This window comes from Pseudophryne corroboree, chromosome 5 (genome assembly GCF_028390025.1).
Source record: "Pseudophryne corroboree isolate aPseCor3 chromosome 5, aPseCor3.hap2, whole genome shotgun sequence".
Classification (NCBI taxonomy): Eukaryota; Metazoa; Chordata; class Amphibia; order Anura; family Myobatrachidae; genus Pseudophryne; species Pseudophryne corroboree.
In genome coordinates this window covers 467,684,908-467,708,245 of record NC_086448.1, presented here as the reverse complement: position 1 = coordinate 467,708,245, position 23,338 = coordinate 467,684,908, and the positions used below count along the sequence as shown (strand labels likewise).

At 44.5% G+C, this 23,338-nt stretch overlaps 1 pseudogene; it reads right to left on the bottom strand.

Annotated features, from left to right (window-relative positions):
• Window positions 1-15,492: 15,492 nt before the first annotated feature.
• LOC134929131 (spindlin-Z-like) lies at window positions 15,493-18,815 on the bottom strand (annotated as a pseudogene).
• Between the last annotated feature and the right edge of the window lie 4,523 nt (window positions 18,816-23,338).

Here is a 23,338-nt window from a genome sequence, read left to right as displayed (position 1 = left end):
TGGCACCGAATCCTCATCACCCAATGGTTTCAGTAAATTTACATGATATACATGATAGATCTTACCCCCGGGACAGAAGGGCTTTTGTCACAGCAGTATCATAATTTTTCTTCTGTCAACCTTGTGCTTCGTCTACGTGTTGGAACATCAAAAAGGGCTTATCTTCCCCAACCTCTCATATATTTGAGAAACAAGTTGTACTATGTTGGTTTCTCTAGGCCCCTGTAGTTCTTAACCCTCCTTTAGCACATCCAAAATGCCCCAGGAATGCTTCCCATACAGTAGCTCAAAGGGATAAACATCATTAAGGCTTGGGGTACCTCTCTGAGATTGAAGAGCAGGTAAGGAAGAAGGGTATCCCAAGCCTTCTTTTCCTGTTCTACTGCCTTTCTGATCATATGCTTCAGGGTCCGATTAAACCTCTCCACTAGTTAATCTGTTTGTGGATGGTAAACAGAAGTGCGGAGGGTTTTCACACCTAGCAAATGACAAGTATCCCTCATAAACCTGAACATGAAAAGTGCATGCTGATCGGTCAGAATTTTCTTAGGGATTACTAATCAAGCATAAGAGTACCAGCTCCCTAGCTTTTGTGCTAGACTTTATATTGCATAAAGGTATTGCCTCTGGATAATGTGGTATGTAGTCTATCACCACCAGTACATACTGGTGGCCTCAAGCCAACTCCTAGGAGCCCAACCAAGGGGATCATTCCGAGTTGAACGCACGTAGCAACTTTTTGCTGCTCGTGTGATCAACTAGACGCCGCCTATGGGGGAGTGTATTTTAGCATAGCAGAGCTGCGAACGTTTGTGCAGCCCTGCTTTGCTAAAAAAGTTTCACTCAAAACAAGAGTAGCCCTGCAGCTACTTACCCAGTGCAACGGATACAGCGATGAAGTCAGACATCCGCCCTCCGTTCACCTGGACAAGCCTGCGCTCTTCTTACCACTCCCCGAAAACAGCTGGAAACGGTGAGTATCCGCCCTGGAACGCCTCCCGTCTGTCCATCTTCTTGCGATTGCCGCTGCGATCACATTTGTTGCTGGTGGCATCGTTGCCCGGTGACGATCATCGCCAGGCAATGACACATGAGCGCAATGCGCCCACCGCGCATGCGCATTTCCGACCCGTTCGCACCGCAGCGAAGAACCGCTGCGTACGAACGGGTCATAATGACCCCCCAAATCCACACTTATCTGTTCGAAGGGAACCTGTGTTAATGATAGTGGTACAAGAGGGGCCCAGTATAAAGGTTTAGGTCATGTTCTTCGGCGAAAAGTGCAAGCAATACTTTTTGTCACACACAAAAACTATTTTTTATATATATATATATATATATATACACTGTATATATAAAATTGTTTTTGTGTGTGTGTCGATAATGCTGTTTAATTATGAACAAAAGTGTATTCAGCAGCTGATTGACTTTTCACTATGTGTTTTGGGTTTGTTTTGAAAGTTTACAATTTAACATTTCACATGTCTGTTTACCAGCTGTAACTCTTCCTTGTCAAAGTGTGCGCAGTACGGATGGTGTAATGATTAGCATTACTGCAATCATGTGGCAACAACCCACTGCCTTGCCCTTGCATCAATATCCCTCCATCACGCTCTCTCTTAGGTCACCGTCTGCCTCTCGAAGGCATCACCCTTTCCCCATCATATGGATACGGCATTCCCTTCGTGGCCATCTAACAACTTTTTTAATCACTAGGCGTGTACAAGTTGATTGACAGGAAGCCGGCATTTGGGGTAGGTAACTGGCTGTTTTCTCAGGGTGTCAGAAAAAACGCAGGCATGCCCAAGCATTTTCAGGGTGGGTGTGTGACGTCAGTTCCGACCCAGATCAGCCTGATTCTATTGCACTGTAGGAGTAGGTCCTGGGCTATGCACAGACTGGAAAAGTCATTCGATGGTGAGTGAGTTGTGAACGGATTTGCAGCTGCTCATCGTTCGCATAGATTTTCACAAGGCGCACGCAGACTTGCACAGGTCGGGTTTTCACTCAATCTCATTTCACTCAAACCTCTGCAAATTTGCAGAGGAGTGATCAGGTCTGAATTACCCCATAGACAGTCACATTAGATTATACAATACATTCCTTCGTAGTGATTCAAATACGTTAGACGTGTCCAACGATGTTTGTGGTTATGGTTGGTAAGTCGAGTTCTTGAAATGTGGGTCCAGATGGTGCTCAAGGGGCAGGAGAGAGAAGTGAGTGAGAGAGAAAGAGGGTGCCATGGGGAAAGAGAAAGGAGAGAGTTAAGAGGAGAGAGAAAGAAAGAAAGAAAGAAAGAAAGAAAGAAAGAAAGAAAGAAAGAAAGAAAGAAAGAAAGAAAGAAAGAAAGAAAGAAAGAAAGAAAGAAAGGGTTTCATGGAAAAGAGGGAATGAGAGAGAGAGAAAGAGAGACAGTGTCAGGGAGAGAGAGAAAGAAAGTAGAGAGAGTGTTAGGGAGAGAGGGGGGAGAGAGGGAGAAGGAGCAAGCAGGAGAGACACTACTTGACTACAGCAGAGGATGGAGGTAGAGGCATAGACGGAATGATGGACGGGGAGGGTGGATGGACGGATGGGACGGACAGAGCATCATATGGGGGCATAGACAGATGTTGGTGGCATTGACGGACCTATGGACAGACAGAGCACAATATGGGGGCATGGACGGACGGGAGGGTGCATAGATGGACAGACAGGAGGGGGCATACATAGACAAACGGATGTATACAGCACCATAAGGGGGTATAAATGGACAGACGAGAGGGCGCATGGATGGATGGACAGAGGGGGCATAGACAGACGAATGAGAAGGGGCATTGATGGACAGGCATGGTCGGACCCTCTAACTATACAAGGTGCAGCGGATACAGCTGTTATGGGCCTTGGTGGCTTGGAGGGGCCCTGAAGGCAATCCCACTGCACCTTCTAAAATGTATTATTATTCAATATTATTTTATTTTTCTTTATTTTTTTATTTTCAATTACTGCTGCCGTGCCGAGTTCAGGTACGGCTGTGTACTTACTGGCAGTTAGGAGGGAAGCTTGTTTTAGAGAACCTCTAAGCATGGCTGCACCTGTAGTATCTACACTGGCGGTGCGCGGCTGACGGATGTGGCTCTGTAGAAGCACAATCAGTGCACGTCCGTCAGCTGCCATGTCCCAGCACTGCTACTGCAGGGGCGCAGACACGCTTCCAGATTCTCTAGAACAAGCGGTTTCACCTCCCTCCTCCTTACCACAACCTACCCCGAATCTGGCGTGGAAACAGTAATTAAAAATAAATAATGAAAAAAAAAATGTTTTCTAGAGCATGCAGTGGGATCGCCAGGCCCCATAATAGCTGCATCCCCTGCACCCTCTATAGTTATGCCACTGCTTGTGTAGCTGACTTTACTAATCCTTGTTATTTGTTGAGAACAAAGTGGGTAAGTTTGTTAGTAGTGTTCCATGGCATGCAGTAATATCTGGCCCGACATCCATTCACTGTTTTCATACTGTATGCACATTTACTGTATTTTGTCTAACTTGAATTTCTTAGTTTTGACCATTGTCCTGTGCTACAAAGCACTGTCGTACATTACAAATTAACAATAAAGATCATTTTTTTATATTATTATTATTATTATTATTATTAATAATAATAATAATAATAATAATATAGTCCATTCTAAAACAAAGAAGTATTAATAAGAAGGTAGCTTGCCCTTTCATCACCACTACCTATTCATGATTATTATTATTAGCATCCTAGGCTGAACATTATACTACAGTCTTGACAGCAACTGGTTTTCCAATAAATTGTTTCGCTGAACATTATAAATGTCCATCTTCTCTACTTTGTCTTAAATTGCTGCTAGCAAAACAGTTTTATTACTATTCATAAGCTGCAAACCAAGGTTCAGAACTAACACCACCTCAAAAATGTAATTGAAAAAAATGAACTGTGAAAATAGAACCTGTGGAAACAGCTTCCAATCTGTGTAGTTGCCAGAAGCTATAGAAAGTCCTGATGCAAAGTTCCTGCTGTATTTTGAATAAGTAATACAAGAATGCTTAATTTTGCAGATAAAAATCTTGATGTCATGTAGGAAAGAAGAAAGACCTAAGAAATAAGTATTACAAATGCACAAATACTTCCAACCTTATCACAGGTACATGGTTGATATACAGTAAGAGCATCTAACATGTTTGCAATACAACTGTCCACTTGTTTCAACTATAGTGGACGCACTGCCTCCTCTTCCCTCGGAAGGCAAACTTACATTCAGGGTTTAAGCTCAGTTTTGGTATTGCATTAACAGAAATCCCTCATTGCCAATGCAGCGAGTGTTGAGGGAGTTATTGGTAAGTGTAAAAATAAACTGTGTTCAGTAGAATATACTGTATGGGACTACTGACCCCTGAAAGCATTAACAGTTTTGGTTTGCTAGTGCACATAACTGGGAGAGCATATTGACATGCGCTGAACATGCAGGGTCTGTGTTTAGTGTTACAGGGAAACTCCACACTCACTATCTCAATATGTTAACAGGTAAATAAAGATTTTTCTATGACAACTGAACATTTACAAAGACTAATATGCAATGATCCTCTGATCTACTGAGAGTGACAATTATTCGATTTTTCATGTAACTTTATTAGTATGTGGTGTGATGTACCTACCCCTTTAAAACCTTACTTGTATCTGCATAAAGATGGATATGTTTGTCTCAGTCAAAGACTAGACAAAGGAGCAGGGCCGTAACTAAGGTGGTGCTGATGGTGATCAGCGCACCGGGCCTCTGGACGGACATCTGTCCGCATCTACCCATGATGGTCTATACACTGCCACCAGCTGCAGCACTGCCCGCTATAATATATGTAGGTGTGTGCCAGGCTCCTCCTCTGTTGGGCGTATTGCTACATACAGATGGGTCCACCGTTATCTTGACTAGTTTTCTGCGCCTAGTCACAACTAACATATTAGCATAAACCCTTCATATATTGTTCTCAGCTGCAATACAATACAGAGAACAATACAGCAGGGGATTAAGTCATTAAAGGAGGGGATTAAGTCCGACTGGCCAGTCTCAGTTAATCCTATTAAAGGTCAAGATAAATGTGGACCCATCTGTACATCGCTGATGCCGTAGCGGCTCAGGCTGGGAGCTGTTGGGAGAGTTACAGTCACTGCCGGTGCATGGTTACCATAACAATGAGGACTCCATCACAGAGAGTGGTGTGTGAACCCCAAGCAACCTGGTGTGCTCCATGAAAGCCTCAGCCAAGCTGTGATAACTCCCACAGCAAAGAACCTAGAGAGAGGTGGTTAGATCGGGCCAGACTGGGGAGGCCAATCCTGGGCCATTTTTTCACTCCCGGGGATCGGGATTGAAAAATTATCAGTCTCGGGATCCCTGGTATACATGGGATAGGGCTGTCAGTCACCCATCCAGTCCCCACCCCACAATAACTTACCATCCTCCTCCAAAGGCAATAGGGGTTAGGTGCACCCACAGTGTGGTGGTGTTGCAACTCCATCAGCAGCCAATCAGGCCCAGGCAGCAGGTAGGATGCCCGCAGTCACAGTCTTACTGGGCGTGTGGATGGGCCCTGGGCAGTGTGGTAGTGACACTGGTCTGGCAGCAGGCAGCAGCAGGGCAGGGCTCACTCACACACCACGTTGCTGCAAGTCACCCTTATGTGACAGACAGCATCAGCTCACCCCCACACAACATGCGGCTACTTACTGTGACTGCTCTCACTGGGAACGGGACTGAGGGTCCATCGGTCTGTGGTCTGTGGGACTCTATGGTGTGGTGTGGCACTGCACCGCACCATCCACAGCCCTCCTTATCCTCTCCGCCAGCTTCCAATTGAAAAAATGACGGGCGCAGCTGGATGGGTGGGCCGGCATGGGGCACAGCCACAGACAGCCCAGCCTAATTGAATAATGTGTATGCGCACCATAATTCGAAAAATCGCAGACATTTTGGGGCCTAATCCTGGGATCCCGCTGATCCCGGGTTTTGCCTCCCCGTAGGCCAGACCACTGCTGTTATGCTCATGATGGATCTATCTCCTGGGGAAGACTTCTTGCACAGGGGCTTACACAGCTTCACAGAAAACTTGGACTCCTCATTCATTGGAGAAATGTGTCAGTTGACCTTTGCTACTGTGATATGCATGTGAAAGGTAAGAATGGAATTTTATTATACCGCATCGCTTTACATCCATGACTAGCACAGAGTTATAATGTCAATTCCAGCACAGTAAAAGTGTCCATTTAGGATGGAGATTAAGGGGGAGATTGACTAAGTCTTGGAAAGAGATAAAGAGAAGTGAGATAAAGTACAAACCAATCAGCTCTTAACTGTCATGTTACAGACTGTTTAAAAAATGACAGTTAGGAGCTAATTGGTTGGTACTTTATTTCTCTCCACTTTATCTCTCCCCAAGGCTTACTATATCTCCCACATAAGTAACAATCTAAACCTAGAGCCTAATAAAGACCTGATCGCAGCAGCAAACTTGTTAGCTAATGGGCAAAACCATTTACACTAGAGATGAGCGGGTTCGGTTTCTCTGAATCCGAACCCGCCAGAACTTCATGTTTTTTTTCACGGGTCCGAGCGACTCGGATCTTCCCGCCTTGCTCGGTTAACCCGAGCGCGCCCGAACGTCATCATGACGCTGTCGGATTCTCGCGAGGCTCGGATTCTATCGCGAGACTCGGATTCTATATAAGGAGCCGCGCGTCGCCACCATTTTCACACGTGCATTGAGATTGATAGGGAGAGGACGTGGCTGGCGTCCTCTCCATTTAGATTATAAGAGACTGAGAGAGATTTACTGGAGCTGACTAGGAGGAGTACTGTTACTGTAGAAGTGTAGAGACTGAGTGGAGAGAGTTTACTAGTGAGGACAGTGCAGTTTACTTTATAATCCGTTCTCTGCCTGAAAAAAGCGATACACAGCACACAGTGACTCAGTCACATACCATATCTGTGTGCACTGCTCAGGCTCAGGCCAGTGTGCTGCATCATCTATTATCTATATATAATATTATATATATCTGTCTGACTGCTCAGCTCACACAGCTTATAATTGTGGGGGAGACTGGGGAGCACTACTGCAGTGCCAGTTATAGGTTATAGCAGGAGCCAGGAGTACATAATATATTATATAGTGAGTGACCACCAGACACACAGTGCAGTTTATTTAATATATCAGTTCTCTGCCTGAAAAAAGTGATACACACAGTGACTCAGTCAGTCACATACCATATCTGTGTGCACTGCTCAGGCTCAGGCCAGTGTGCTGCATCATCTATTATCTATATATAATATTATATATATCTGTCTGACTGCTCAGCTCACACAGCTTATAATTGTGGGGGAGACTGGGGAGCACTACTGCAGTGCCAGTTATAGGTTATAGCAGGAGCCAGGAGTACATAATATATTATATAGTGAGTGACCACCAGACACACAGTGCAGTTTATTTAATATATCCGTTCTCTGCCTGAAAAAAGCGATACACACAGTGACTCAGTCAGTCACATACCATATCTGTGTGCACTGCTCAGGCTCAGGCCAGTGTGCTGCATCATCTATTATCTATATATAATATTATATATATCTGTCTGACTGCTCAGCTCACACAGCTTATAATTGTGGGGGAGACTGGGGAGCACTACTGCAGTGCCAGTTATAGGTTATAGCAGGAGCCAGGAGTACATATTATATTAAAATTAAACAGTGCACACTTTTGCTGCAGGAGTGCCACTGCCAGTGTGACTGACCAGTGACCTGACCACACTGACCACCAGTATAGTTAGTAGTATACTTATATTGTGATTGCCTGAAAAAGTTAAACACTCGTCGTGTGACTTCACTTGTGTGTTTTTTTTTTTTTTATTCTATAAAAATAAAACTCATTCTGCTGACAGACAGTGTCCAGCAGGTCCGTCATTATATAATATATAATATATACCTGTCCGGCTGCAGTAGTGATATATATATATTTTTTATATCATTTATCATCCAGTCGCAGCAGACACAGTACGGTAGTTCACGGCTGTGGCTACCTCTGTGTCTCTGCACTCGGCAGGCAGTCCGTCCATAATTGTAATACCACCTAACCGTGGATTTTTTTCATTCTTCTTTATACATACATAGTTACATAGACATCTTCTCTTTATCAACCAGTCTATATTAGCTGCAGACACAGTACAGTACGGTAGTTCACGGCTGTGGCTACCTCTGTGTCTGCACTCGGCAGGCAGTCCGTCCATAATTGTATACCACCTAACCGTGGTTTTTTTTCATTCTTCTTTATACATACATAGTTACATAGACATCTTCTCTTTATCAACCAGTCTATATTAGCTGCAGACACAGTACAGTACGGTAGTTCACGGCTGTGGCTACCTCTGTGTCTGCACTCGGCAGGCAGTCCGTCCATAATTGTATACCACCTAACCGTGGATTTTTTTCAGTCTTCTTTATACATACATAGTTACATAGACATCTTCTCTTTATCAACCAGTCTATATTAGCTGCAGACACAGTACAGTACGGTAGTTCACGGCTGTGGCTACCTCTGTGTCTGCAGTCGGCAGGCAGTCCATAATTGTATACTAGTATCCATCTCCATTGTTTACCTGAGGTGCCTTTTAGTTGTGCCTATTAAAATATGGAGAACAAAAATGTTGAGGTTCCAAAATTAGGGAAAGATCAAGATCCACTTCCACCTCGTGCTGAAGCTGCTGCCACTAGTCATGGCCGAGACGATGAAATGCCAGCAACGTCGTCTGCCAAGGCCGATGCCCAATGTCATAGTACAGAGCATGTCAAATCCAAAACACCAAATATCAGGAAAAAAAGGACTCCAAAACCTAAAATAAAATTGTCGGAGGAGAAGCGTAAACTTGCCAATATGCCATTTACCACACGGAGTGGCAAGGAACGGCTGAGGCCCTGGCCTATGTTCATGGCTAGTGGTTCAGCTTCACATGAGGATGGAAGCACTCAGCCTCTCGCTAGAAAAATGAAAAGACTCAAGCTGGCAAAAGCAGCACAGCAAAGAACTGTGCATTCTTCGAAATCCCAAATCCACAAGGAGAGTCCAATTGTGTCGGTTGCGATGCCTGACCTTCCCAACACTGGACGTGAAGAGCATGCGCCTTCCACCATTTGCACGCCCCCTGCAAGTGCTGGAAGGAGCACCCGCAGTCCAGTTCCTGATAGTCAGATTGAAGATGTCAGTGTTGAAGTACACCAGGATGAGGAGGATATGGGTGTTGCTGGCGCTGGGGAGGAAATTGACCAGGAGGATTCTGATGGTGAGGTGGTTTGTTTAAGTCAGGCACCCGGGGAGACACCTGTTGTCCGTGGGAGGAATATGGCCGTTGACATGCCAGGTGAAAATACCAAAAAAATCAGCTCTTCGGTGTGGAGGTATTTCACCAGAAATGCGGACAACAGGTGTCAAGCCGTGTGTTCCCTTTGTCAAGCTGTAATAAGTAGGGGTAAGGACGTTAACCACCTCGGAACATCCTCCCTTATACGTCACCTGCAGCGCATTCATAATAAGTCAGTGACAAGTTCAAAAACTTTGGGTGACAGCGGAAGCAGTCCACTGACCAGTAAATCCCTTCCTCTTGTAACCAAGCTCACGCAAACCACCCCACCAACTCCCTCAGTGTCAATTTCCTCCTTCCCCAGGAATGCCAATAGTCCTGCAGGCCATGTCACTGGCAATTCTGACGAGTCCTCTCCTGCCTGGGATTCCTCCGATGCATCCTTGCGTGTAACGCCTACTGCTGCTGGCGCTGCTGTTGTTGCCGCTGGGAGTCGATGGTCATCCCAGAGGGGAAGTCGTAAGCCCACTTGTACTACTTCCAGTAAGCAATTGACTGTTCAACAGTCCTTTGCGAGGAAGATGAAATATCACAGCAGTCATCCTACTGCAAAGCGGATAACTGAGGCCTTGGCATCCTGGGTGGTGAGAAACGTGGTTCCGGTATCCATCATTACTGCAGAGCCAACTAGAGACTTGTTGGAGGTAGAGGTACTGTGTCCCCGGTACCAAATACCATCTAGGTTCCATTTCTCTAGGCAGGCGATACCGAAAATGTACACAGACCTCAGAAAAAGAGTCACCAGTGTCCTAAAAAATGCAGCTGTACCCAATGTCCACTTAACCACGGACATGTGGACAAGTGGAGCAGGGCAGGGTCAGGACTATATGACTGTGACAGCCCACTGGGTAGATGTATGGACTCCCGCCGCAAGAACAGCAGCGGCGGCACCAGTAGCAGCATCTCGCAAACGCCAACTCTTTCCTAGGCAGGCTACGCTTTGTATCACCGCTTTCCAGAATACGCACACAGCTGAAAACCTCTTACGGCAACTGAGGAAGATCATCGCGGAATGGCTTACCCCAATTGGACTCTCCTGTGGATTTGTGGCATCGGACAACGCCAGCAATATTGTGTGTGCATTAAATATGGGCAAATTCCAGCACGTCCCATGTTTTGCACATACCTTGAATTTGGTGGTGCAGAATTTTTTAAAAAACGACAGGGGCGTGCAAGAGATGCTGTCGGTGGCCAGAAAAATTGCGGGACACTTTCGGCGTACAGGCACCACGTACAGAAGACTGGAGCACCACCAAAAACTACTGAACCGGCCCTGCCATCATCTGAAGCAAGAAGTGGTAACGAGGTGGAATTCAACCCTCTATATGCTTCAGAGGTTGGAGGAGCAGCAAAAGGCCATTCAAGCCTATACAATTGAGCACGATATAGGAGGTGGAATGCACCTGTCTCAAGTGCAGTGGAGAATGATTTCAACGTTGTGCAAGGTTCTGATGTCCTTTGAACTTGCCACACGTGAAGTCAGTTCAGACACTGCCAGCCTGAGTCAGGTCATTCCCCTCATCAGGCTTTTGCAGAAGAAGCTGGAGACATTGAAGGAGGAGCTAACACGGAGCGATTCCGCTAGGCATGTGGGACTTGTGGATGCAGCCCTTAATTCGCTTAACAAGGATTCACGGGTGGTCAATCTGTTGAAATCAGAGCACTACATTTTGGCCACCGTGCTCGATCCTAGATTTAAAGCCTACCTTGGATCTCTCTTTCCGGCAGACACAAGTCTGCTGGGGTTGAAAGACCTGCTGGTGACAAAATTGTCAAGTCAAGCGGAACGCGACCTGTCAACATCTCCTCCTTCACATTCTCCCGCAACTGGGGGTGCGAGGAAAAGGCTCAGAATTCCGAGCCCACCCGCTGGCGGTGATGCAGGGCAGTCTGGAGCGACTGCTGATGCTGACATCTGGTCCGGACTGAAGGACCTGACAACGATTACGGACATGTCGTCTACTGTCACTGCATATGATTCTCTCAACATTGATAGAATGGTGGAGGATTATATGAGTGACCGCATCCAAGTAGGCACGTCACACAGTCCGTACTTATACTGGCAGGAAAAAGAGGCAATTTGGAGGCCCTTGCACAAACTGGCTTTATTCTACCTAAGTTGCCCTCCCACAAGTGTGTACTCCGAAAGAGTGTTTAGTGCCGCCGCTCACCTTGTCAGCAATCGGCGTACGAGGTTACATCCAGAAAATGTGGAGAAGATGATGTTCATTAAAATGAATTATAATCAATTCCTCCGCGGAGACATTGACCAGCAGCAATTGCCTCCACAAAGTACACAGGGAGCTGAGATGGTGGATTCCAGTGGGGACGAATTGATAATCTGTGAGGAGGGGGATGTACACGGTGATATATCGGAGGGTGAAGATGAGGTGGACATCTTGCCTCTGTAGAGCCAGTTTGTGCAAGGAGAGATTAATTGCTTCTTTTTTGGGGGGGGTCCAAACCAACCCGTCATATCAGTCACAGTCGTGTGGCAGACCCTGTCACTGAAATGATGGGTTGGTTAAAGTGTGCATGTCCTGTTTTGTTTATACAACATAAGGGTGGGTGGGAGGGCCCAAGGACAATTCCATCTTGCACCTCTTTTTTCTTTTCTTTTTCTTTGCATCATGTGCTGATTGGGGAGGGTTTTTTGGAAGGGACATCCTGCGTGACACTGCAGTGCCACTCCTAGATGGGCCCGGTGTTTGTGTCGGCCACTAGGGTCGCTAATCTTACTCACACAGTCAGCTACCTCATTGCGCCTCTTTTTTTCTTTGCGTCATGTGCTGTTTGGGGAGGGTTTTTTGGAAGGGACATCCTGCGTGACACTGCAGTGCCACTCCTAGATGGGCCCGGTGTTTGTGTCGGCCACTAGGGTCGCTAATCTTACTCACACAGTCAGCTACCTCATTGCGCCTCTTTTTTTCTTTGCGTCATGTGCTGTTTGGGGAGGGTTTTTTGGAAGGGCCATCCTGCGTGACACTGCAGTGCCACTCCTAGATGGGCCCGGTGTTTGTGTCGGCCACTAGGGTCGCTAATCTTACTCACACAGCTACCTCATTGCGCCTCTTTTTTTCTTTGCGTCATGTGCTGTTTGGGGAGGGTTTTTTGGAAGGGACATCCTGCGTGACACTGCAGTGCCACTCCTAGATGGGCCCGGTGTTTGTGTCGGCCACTAGGGTCGCTTATCTTACTCACACGGCGACCTCGGTGCAAATTTTAGGACTAAAAATAATATTGTGAGGTGTGAGGTATTCAGAATAGACTGAAAATGAGTGTAAATTATGGTTTTTGAGGTTAATAATACTTTGGGATCAAAATGACCCCCAAATTCTATGATTTAAGCTGTTTTTTAGTGTTTTTTGAAAAAAACACCCGAATCCAAAACACACCCGAATCCGACAAAAAAAATTCGGTGAGGTTTTGCCAAAACGCGTTCGAACCCAAAACACGGCCGCGGAACCGAACCCAAAACCAAAACACAAAACCCGAAAAATTTCAGGCGCTCATCTCTAATTTACACTGCAGGTGGGGCAGATATAACGTGCAGAGAGAGTTAGATTTGGGTGGGGTGTGTTCAAACTGAAATCTAAATTGCAGTGTAAAAATAAAACAACCAGTATTTACCCTGCACAGAAACAAAATAACTAGAAATGAGCGGGTTCGGTTCTCCGAGATCCGAACCCCCTCGAACTTCACCTATTTTACACGGTTCCGAGGCAGCGTCGGATCTTCCCGCCTTGCTCGGTTAACCCGAATGCGCCCGAACGTCATCATCCCGCTGTCGGATTCTCGCGAGATTTCTATTCTATATAAAGAGCTGCGCGTCGCCGCCATTTTTACTCGTGCATTGGAGATTGAACGGAGAGGACGTGGCTGCGATCTCTCCCTGAAAAGCTCCATAATCTGTGCTCAGTGTGCTGCAAATATCTGTGCTCAATGTGCTGCAAATATCTGTGCTCAGTGTGCTGAAAATATCTACGTTCTCTGCCTGAAAACGCTCCATATCTGTGCTCAGTGTGCTGCAAATATCTGTGCTCAGTGTGCTGCATTGTGGGGACTGGGGACCACCAGTTTATAATTATAGTAGTACAGTACAGTAGGCCATTGCTGTATATTGCAGCTCTGTGTCAAGTATACTATCCACATCTGTGCTGCATTATTGTGAGCAGTATATAGTAGGACAGTGCAGCATTTTGGTGACCAGCAATATACATATAGTACAATACAGTAGGCCATTGCTGTATCTTGCAGCTCTGTGTCAAGTATACTATCTCTGTGCTGCATTATTGTGAGCAGTATATAGTAGGACAGTGCAGAATTTTGATGACAAGCAGTATACATATAGTACAGTACAGTAGGCCATTGCTGTATCTTGCAACTCTGTGTCAAGTATACTATCTCTGTGCTGCATTATTGTGAGCAGTATATAGTAGGACAGTGCAGCATTTTGGTGACCAGCATTATACATATAGTACAGTACAGTAGACCATTGCTGTATCTTGCAGCTCTGTGTCAAGTATACTATCTCTGTGCTGCATTATTGTGAGCAGTATATAGTAGGACAGTGCAGCATTTTGGTGACCAGCAGTATACATATAGTACAGTACAGTAGGCCATTGCTGTATCTTGCAGCTCTGTGTCAAGTATACTATCTCTGTGCTGCATTATTGTGAGCAGTATATAGTAGGACAGTGCAGCATTTTGGTGACCAGCAGTATACATATAGTACAGTACAGTAGGCCATTGCTGTATCTTGCAGCTCTGTGTCAAGTATACTCTCTCTGTGCTGCATTATTGTGAGCAGTATATAGTAGGACAGTGCAGCATTTTGGTGACCAGCAGTATACATATAGTACAGTACAGTAGGCCATTGCTGTATCTTGCAGCTCTGTGTCACTTCTAGTATCCTGATCAGTGCTCAATATCTGCTGCATTGTTGTGACCAGTAGGTATACTGTACTGTGCGACGTGTGTTATACACCTGGTGATTATACATCCTGTAATCTGTACTGAGCGATGTGTGAGATACACCTGGAGATTATACACCCTATATACTGTACTGAGCGATGTGTGAGATACACCTGGGGATTATACACCCTATATACTGTACTGAGCGATGTGTGAGATACACCTGGGGATTATACACCCTATATTATTATTATTATCCTTTATTTATATGGCGCAACAAGGGTTCCGCAGCGCCCAATTACAGAGTACATAAATAATCAAACAGGAAATCAGCAACTTACAGTTGATGACAGTATAGGACAAGTACAGGGTAAATAAACATAGTTACATCAGCAGATGACACTGGAATAAGTATCAGGTGGCAGAAGACTGCTGGATGTGATACAGTTGAAGATTATTAAAGTAAGACAAATGATATGCACATGAGGGAAGAGGGCCCTGCTCGTGAGAGCTTACAATCTAAAGGGGAGGGGTAGACAGACATGGGTGACACAGATTGGGTACATAGAGAACGTGGAACAGAGGGTTAGGATGAGATTTGCCTGGGTTTGGTGAAGAAGTGGACCCCCAGAAGGCACAAGTCAATACTTAACATTGCAACATTTTACTGGGCTATGCAGGAGAAAATTAAAAATAGGGGAAAATAAAAATTAAAAAAAGAATCGATAACTTCTACCACTTTCAAAAAGGTCAATGGAAGCTGAAATAATGGACAACTACCTCATGGAAGCCAGATACAGTATACCAAACAGTACTTAGTAGAGTTAGGAATGAGTGCTTATGAAATACAGTAACATTTTGTCATAATATTTCAGAAACTGCATGGCTGGTCTCTTGCACTCTTTTGCTCTAATACACCACCTGCTTTAGGATTTATATTCAAAAACATTATGTCTCCATAATCCCAAAAATGTCAGTCTTCTTGGAAAGTGGTTTGTTCCATTGTAAAGGAAAGAGAACAAATGTTCTCAAACAACGGTTTCTCAATTTCTTTTTCCTCTGGAAAGGGATTGTGGATTCGCAGGAATATCTGAGCATTTCTGTAATCAGAAAGCAGCTACTTTCTACTAATGTTTACATTAGATTACGTTTGGCAAAAAAAAAATACAGAATCCCATTTAGGATGTCTTCACCAAATCGTAGATATAAATATGGAAATCGTCATCAAACTTAATGAAGTACACAGATGGTTTAGCTTCAACTTGATGAATAACCATGCCAGTCCTTTTTGAGCCATCTTAACATAGAAACATAGAAACATAGAATTTGATGGCAGATAAGAACCACTTGGCCCATCTAGTCTGCCCATTTTTTTTATCCTTTAGGTAATCGCAACCCTCTTTGAACCTTAATTCATTGTAAGGATATTCACATGCCTATCCCAAGCATGTTTAAACTGCTCCACAGTCTTAGCCTCTACCACCTCTGATGGGAGGCTATTCCACTTATCCTCTACCCTTTCTGTGAAATAATTTTTCCTTAAATTTCCCCTGAACCTGCCTCCCTCCAGTTTCAGTGTATGTCCTCGAGTTCTAATGCTTCTCTTCCTTTGAAAAATGTTTCCCTCCTGAACTTTGTTAAAACCTTTGGTATATTTGAAAGTTTCTATCATGTCTCCCCTTTCCCTTCTCTCCTCCATACTATACATGTTACGATCTTTTAGCCTTTCCGGGTAAGTTTTGTGATGTAGGCCATGCACCATTTTAGTTGCCCTTCTTTGTACACTCTAATGTATTTATATCCTTCTGGAGATATGGTCTCCAGAACTGGACACAGTATTCCAGATGAGGCCGCACCAATGACCTATACAGTGGCATTATTACTTCTCTTTTCCTGCTACTGATTCCTCTCCCTATGCAACCAAGCATCTAACTTGCCTTTCTCATTGCTTTGTTGCATTGCTTTCCTGCCTTTAAGTCACTTGAAATAGTGTCTCCTAAATCCCTTTCCTCCTCAGTAGTTTCCATTATAGTACCCTTGATACTATATTTAGCCTTTGTATTTTTGAGACCCAAGTGCATGATTTTGCATTTTTTAGCATTAAACTGTAGTTGCCATGTTCTTGACCATTTTTAAAGCCTAGCTAGGTCATCAATCATTTGTTTTACCCCTCCTGGTTTGTCTACCCTGTTGCATATCTTTGTATCATCTGCAAAAAGGCATACTTTCCCTTCAATACCATTTGCAATGTCACCAACAAAGATATTAAAGAGAACTAGTATGAGTACAGATCCCTGGGGTACTCCACTGGTAACATTTCCCTCCATAGATTGCACTCCATTAACTAAAACTGTTTCTTATCGTGCAACCAGGTTCTTATCCATTTAACTATTCTATAATCCACCCCCACACTTTAAAGTTTATTTAGCAGTCTGCGATGTGGGACAGTGTCAAATGCCTTACTAAAGTCTAGATATACTACATCTACAGCTCCCCCTTGATCTATTATTTTCATCACAGAGTCAAAAAAGTCAATAAGATTTGTTTGGCATGATCTCCCACCAGTAAATCCATGCTGTTTTGGATCCTGTAAGTTGTTTGATTGAAGATATTCCACAACTCTTTCTTTTAGTAGTTTTTCCATTACTTTCCCTACTACTGATGTAAGGCTTACTGGTCTGTAGTTACTTGCTTCTTCCTTGCTTCCACTTTTGTACAATGGAACTACATTTGCTCTTTTCCAGTCCTCTGGAATGGCACCTGTATTTAGTGACTGGTTAAATAATTCTGTTAATGGTGCCACCAGCACATCTTTTAACTCTTTTAGGATCCTTGGGTGTATCCCATCTGGCCCCATTGATTTATCCACTTTTAGTTTTGGAAGTTCAGTTAGGACCTTCTCCTCTGTTAATGTACTTTCATCTACCTTATTTTTATGAATGTCCTTGCAACATAACTGTGGCCCCTTCCCTTCTCCTTCTGTAGTAAATACTGAGCAAAAATAATTATTTAGGTGATCTGCTATTGCCTTGTCTCCCTCCACCAAATTCTCACTCTCTGTCTTAAGTCTTATTATTCCTCCATTTGATTTTCTCCTTTCATTTATATACTTAAAAAAAGTTTTGCCCCCTTTATCTACCGACTGGACCATTGTCTCCTCAGCTTCTGCCTTTGCACGTCTGATCGCTTTCTTAGCATCCTTCCGTCTGTCAAGATACACCTCTTTGTCATTATTATTTTGAGTCTGTTTGTATTTCCTAAAAGCCATCTTTTTTGCTTTCACACTAGTTGATACTTCTTTTGTGAACCACATTGGCTTTCTTTTCCTGGTGCTTTTCCTAACCCTTTTGATACAAAGGTCTGTTGCCCTTAGTGTTGCACTTTTCAGTTTTTCCCATCTCTCCTGCACTCCTTCCAAGTTCCTCCAGTCCGCCAATGAATCACTTAAACATCTCCCCATTTTTGCAAAGTCAGCATTTCTAAAATCCAACACCTTTGTTTTTGTGTGACAGGAGTTTGATCCTGTCTTTATACTAAACCATGCTGCTTGATGATCACTGGATCCCAGGTGCTCACCCACATATATGTCTGATATCCTGTCACCATTTGTAAGAATCAAATCTAATATTGAGTCTTTGCGAGTGTGCTCCCTCACCAATTGCTTGAGAGATGCTCCCTGTAAGGAATTTAGAAATTTGCCACTTGTAGCTGAACTTGCAAAGGACCCCTCCCAATTTACATCAGGTAAATTAAAGTCTCCCATGATTATAACTTCTCCCTTTAAAGCCATTTTAGAGATGTCCAACAATAGGTTCCAATAGGTGGGCATTTTCCACTTGCTTGCCCACCAGGCTGTCCACAACCTCCCCTGGTTCTCTTTCAGCTGGAGGGAATCATTTGATTCTGGCATGATCCGAAGATCTCCTTCTTTATAGTCATCTAAAAGTTGATACATATATAAGACTGGGTCCTTTTCATAGGTTATATAATAATAAAACCATGTGTTCATAATAGGTGCTCGTGCTAATACCATCCCTCGCCACTCATCCTTGGAACCATCCTCTGTTTCAAACATATGCTCCACTGCTTTACCAATCATTGTGTCAGCCAAATGGGCATCGCTGATTCGGGATGAGGCAACTCTGCCTGGTAGAACTTCAAGAGCAGACACCCTTTCATCCTTGTGAAGCTCAAGTCCATAGACACAATCAAATCCATCATACTTTATAAGATAGAGGGAGGGATTCACTGGTACTTGATCCAGAACTGTTCTTTTCCATTGGGTTATTGGTCCACTGCCCTCTTTCCACCCATGCTGTATTCTACAGCCTACAATATTTCGCCTTGGCTGGGAGATTGGTTTACTTGGTTTACTTGGTCCCATATTGTTTCGATGTTTCTTATGAGATGTTCTTTTCTTCATCATATTTGCAGAAACACCTGCATGTGCTGCATCAGCTCTTGATCACTGAGCGGCCGCCTTTCCAAATGGAGTCTTCATTCATCTGTGGGCTGCCGAACTAGGGTGAAAAATTAGTCACTCCAAGTTTGTTGCAGTCCTTCCAGTCTACATGAAAAAGAACCCCTTCCTTTCCACCTTTCAGAAAAACTCCGACCCTCAATTGCTCTGATCAGAAGTCACTTATCTGGGGCAGATAGGATATGTTTCCCTCCACTCCCCCTGCAGGTGATGGCTGCGGCACAGTGCTCCCCTGCGGCCAGTTGCCCCAATCCTCCTCCTCCCTCCTTTGTCAGACTCCGTCACCACCACTGTGCGCTGTTATGGAAGAGCAGCTCCCGCCTCACTCCCCCTGAACTTCCAAGCCCTCCGCTCAGACACTCCAGCGCTCGTTCCCTTCCCTCACCCCCTCCCTCTCCACACACTGCCAGATTTGGAGCTAGCTGCTACTATACGGCCGCCTGTCACTCTGCTGCAAAGACCAGGCCTCGCCTTCCTGCCAAATACTGATCCCTCCAGAGCTGCATACTGTATACTGTACTGTGCGACGTGTGTTATACACCTGGTGATTATACATCCTGTAATCTTTACTGAGCGATGTGTGAGATACACCTGGTAATATCTGTGCTCAGTGTGCTGCATTGTGGGGACCACCAGTATATAATTATAGTAGTACATTACAGTAGGCCATTGCTGTATCATGCAGCTCTGTGTCACTTCTAGTATCCTGATCAGTGTTTAATATCTGTGCTCAGTGTCAGTGCTGCATTGTGGTGACCAGTATACTACAGTACAATAGTCCAGTGCTGTTCTCGCTGCTCAGTGTCAGTTCTCCGTAGTATCATCAGTGATCAGTATAATCAGTTCTCAGTATAATCAGTGTGCTGTTAGACGTATGGCCGTTTTCCGCCATTAGTGCAGTGGGATTTAGACAATTGATGAAGTTATTGTGTCCCCGGTACAAAATCCCATCTAGATTCCACTTCACTAGGCAGGCGATAGCGAGATTTTACCAATTAATATCAGTGATTTATAATTATTAATTACAGTGATCTTGTCAAATAATTCCAGTGATTTTGTCATTTTCTTCCAGTGATTTGGACCAATAATACCATTGATTAGAACGAATAATTCCAGTGATTTTGTAATTTTCTTCCAGTGATTTGGACCAATATTACCATTGATTAGAACGAATAATTCCTCTGATATTGAGGTGTTTGTGTTGCTTAGCTCAGCCGTCCAGCGACCACAGTGCACATCTTTTCCTCTTTTCTTTGCATCATGTGCTGTTTGGGGCCAATTTTTTTAAGTGCCATCCTGTCTGATACTGCAGTGCCACTCCTAGATGGGCCAGGTGTTTGTAACGCCCTGTTGGGTCGCTTAGCTTAGTCATCCAGCGACCTCGGTGCAAATTTTAGGACTAAAAATAGTTTTGTGAGGTGTGAGGTGTTCAGAATAAACTGGAAATGAGTGGAAATTGTGGTTATTTAGGTTAATAATACTATAGGATCAAAATGACCCCCAAATTCTATGATTTAAGCTGTTTTTGAGGGTTTTGTTTTAAAAAAACACCCAAATCCAAAACACACCCGAATCCGACAAAAAAATTTCAGAGAGGTTCTGCCAAAACGTGTCCGAATCCAAAACACGGCCGCGGAACCGAATCCAAAACCAAAACCCGAAAAATTTCCGGTGCACATCTCTAAAAATCACCCACCCAAATCTAACTCTTTCTGCACATTATATCTGCACCCCCTGCAATGCACATGGGGGGTAATTCAGAGTTGATCGCAGCAGCAGATTTGTTAGCAGTTGGGCAAAACCATGTGCACTGCAGGTGTGGCAGATATAACATGTGCAGAGAGAGTTAGATTTGGGTTGGGTTAATTTGTTTTTGTGCAGGGTAAATACTGGCTGCTTTATTTTTACACTGCAATTTAGATTTCTGTTTGAACACACCCCGCCCGAATCTAACTCTCTCTGCACATGTTATATCTTCCCCGCCCCCTGCAGTGCACATGTTTTTGCCCAACTGCTAACAAATTTGCTGCTGCGATCAACTCTAAATTAGGCCCATGGTTTTGCCCAACTGCTAACAAATTTGCTGCCGCGATCAGATCTGAATTAGGCCCTTAGGGGGGCATGTACTAAACAGTGATAACAGTGGAGAAGTGAGCCAGTGGAGAAGTTGCCCATGACAACCAATCAGCATTGACGTAACATTTATAATTTGCATACTATAAAAGTATACAGAGCAGCTGATTGGTTGTCATGGGCAACTTCTCTACTGGCTCACTTCTCTACTTTTTTTTTTGTATAATCTATTTTTATTTAGGACAGTATAACAGTATAAGGATTGCTTCACATTTTAACAAAAGAAGAAGAAAATCATCAGGACACAAATGAAGGTCTAATACATTATAGCCTTAAAGAGTAGGGTAGCGTATCATCCCCATCGCTGGGGGTTAGTAAAGGCACTAGCGTTAGTAGGTGTTTCTGTGACAACCATCTGATATCCTTTCGCCATCTATCCATACTATAATGTATTTGCAATCTTAGATGGCATTGTAGAGAAGCTGTAGAAAAGAGAGAGGAAAGAAATGAGAGGGATAGTAGAGAGAAAACATGGTGTGACCAAGCTGGGGGGAGTTATCGAATTGGGGAGGAGGTGTAGTACAGTCTATCTATTCGATAGACTGTGCATTGAAATCATTTGATGGCATAAACATAATCCTTATAGTCTTTGGAGGACATATACTCTATCCAGGGCATCCATATGATCATAAACTCCGAGAGTTTTTCTCTGGAACCAGGAGGATGTTTTCCATATTCATATAGTGATTAATTCTGTTAAACCATAGTTTCCTAGTGGGTGGGCGTTGAGATCTCCACAGTGTGGGGATGACTGCCCTCGCTGCATTAGACAGGTGTCGAAGTAGCGATGTGTTATGCTGAGCTAGTGAGATTGAGGAGTGGGAAAGTAGCCAGAAGGCTGGGTCTGTGGGAACGGGAGTGTGAAGTATGTCTTGAGAGGTGGATATAACATCCTTCCAGAATGGTTATAGTAGGGGACAGTTCCACCAGATATGCATTAGGGAATCTGTGGCGCTGAGACATCTCCAACATCTGTCCGTCACTCCAGGATACATGAAGTGGAGGAGAGAGGGATGCCTGTACCATCTCATTAAAAGCTTATATTGGGTTTCCCTAACTTGTATGCAGACTGAGCTTTTGTGGGATTTTAAGAATATCATCTGCCAGTCTTTATCTGTCAGGGAGATCCCGAGATCTCTTTCCCAGGCCAGCTTAAAGGGCATGGGCGTCTGGGCGTTTTGGGTCTGTAGTAGTCTATAAAGTGAGGAGATGGTGTGCTGGAGGGACATGTGGCGACGCACATCCTCTCGAACTGTGTTAACTCACGCGAGGCCCGGAGATACCTACGCTCAGAGTGCAAAAAGTGTCTAAGCTGTAGGTACTTCCAAAAGTCACGCTGCGGGACTTCCCATTTTGACCGTATTTCTGAAAATTGTTTAACTCCTGAGGAGATTGCTACCTGGCCCACTCTAAAGAGGCCTTCGAGGGCCCAGTCACGAAAGTGGGATGGTATTAAACCGGGCTGGAAGTCGGGGTTAGCAAGAAAAGAGGTCAGTGGGCCGAAATCGGAAGAGAGGAAGGGCCAGCGGCGCGCCTTTTTCCAAAAGGATAGGGTCGCTGTAATAGTTGGGTGGGGTGAGGGGGGTTTGGGCAAGGAGGGGAGCCAGGGAAAGATCTCTGGGAATTGCTGCATGTATAGTCCCTCTATAGCCACCCATTGCTTTGTTTCTCGACTCTTCGTCCAATCCAGAACCCTATTGAGCATTATTGCCCGATAGTAGCCTCTGATGTCCGGCAATTGGAAACCACCACATCGGGTAGAGTGGATCATAATGGATCGGCTTATTCTTGGCCGTCTCCGAGACCAGATGAATTGTTGTATTAACAGTTGGATGGATCTGAACCAGGAGTCTGGGATCTGTATGGGGAGGGTCTGTAGTTTGTAGAGCAGTTTGGGGAGAGTATTCGTCTTTACAACATTCCCCCTCCCCAGCCATGAGAGTGGTTTGAGGTACCATCTGCTATAATCAGCCCTGAGTGTTCGAAGGAGGGGGGAAAAGTTTAAAGTGTATAAGTGAGATAGGTCATTTGGCAGCTGTATTCCTAGGTAGGACAGATGAGAGGCATTCCAATTAAAGGGGAAGGATTGTTTAAGTTTAGCTATGGTGTCGGGGGGGGAGGAGATGTTCAAGGCGCTTGATTTGGACATATTTATTTTAAAGTTGGAGAGTGAACCGAAGTGGGATAGCTCTCGCATAAAGTGGGGGAGGGAGGAGATCGGGTGCGTTATTGTGGCTAGTAGGTCATCCGCAAATAGGGAAAGTTTGTGCTCCGTATCACCAATCGTCAAGCCCGTGATGCCGTCATTGGCCCTAATAGCTCTAGCGAAAGCTTTGATACAGAGGACAAAGAGTAGAGGAGATAGTGGGCAACCTTGTCGTGTCCCATTACCTATAGGGAAGGAATCGGAT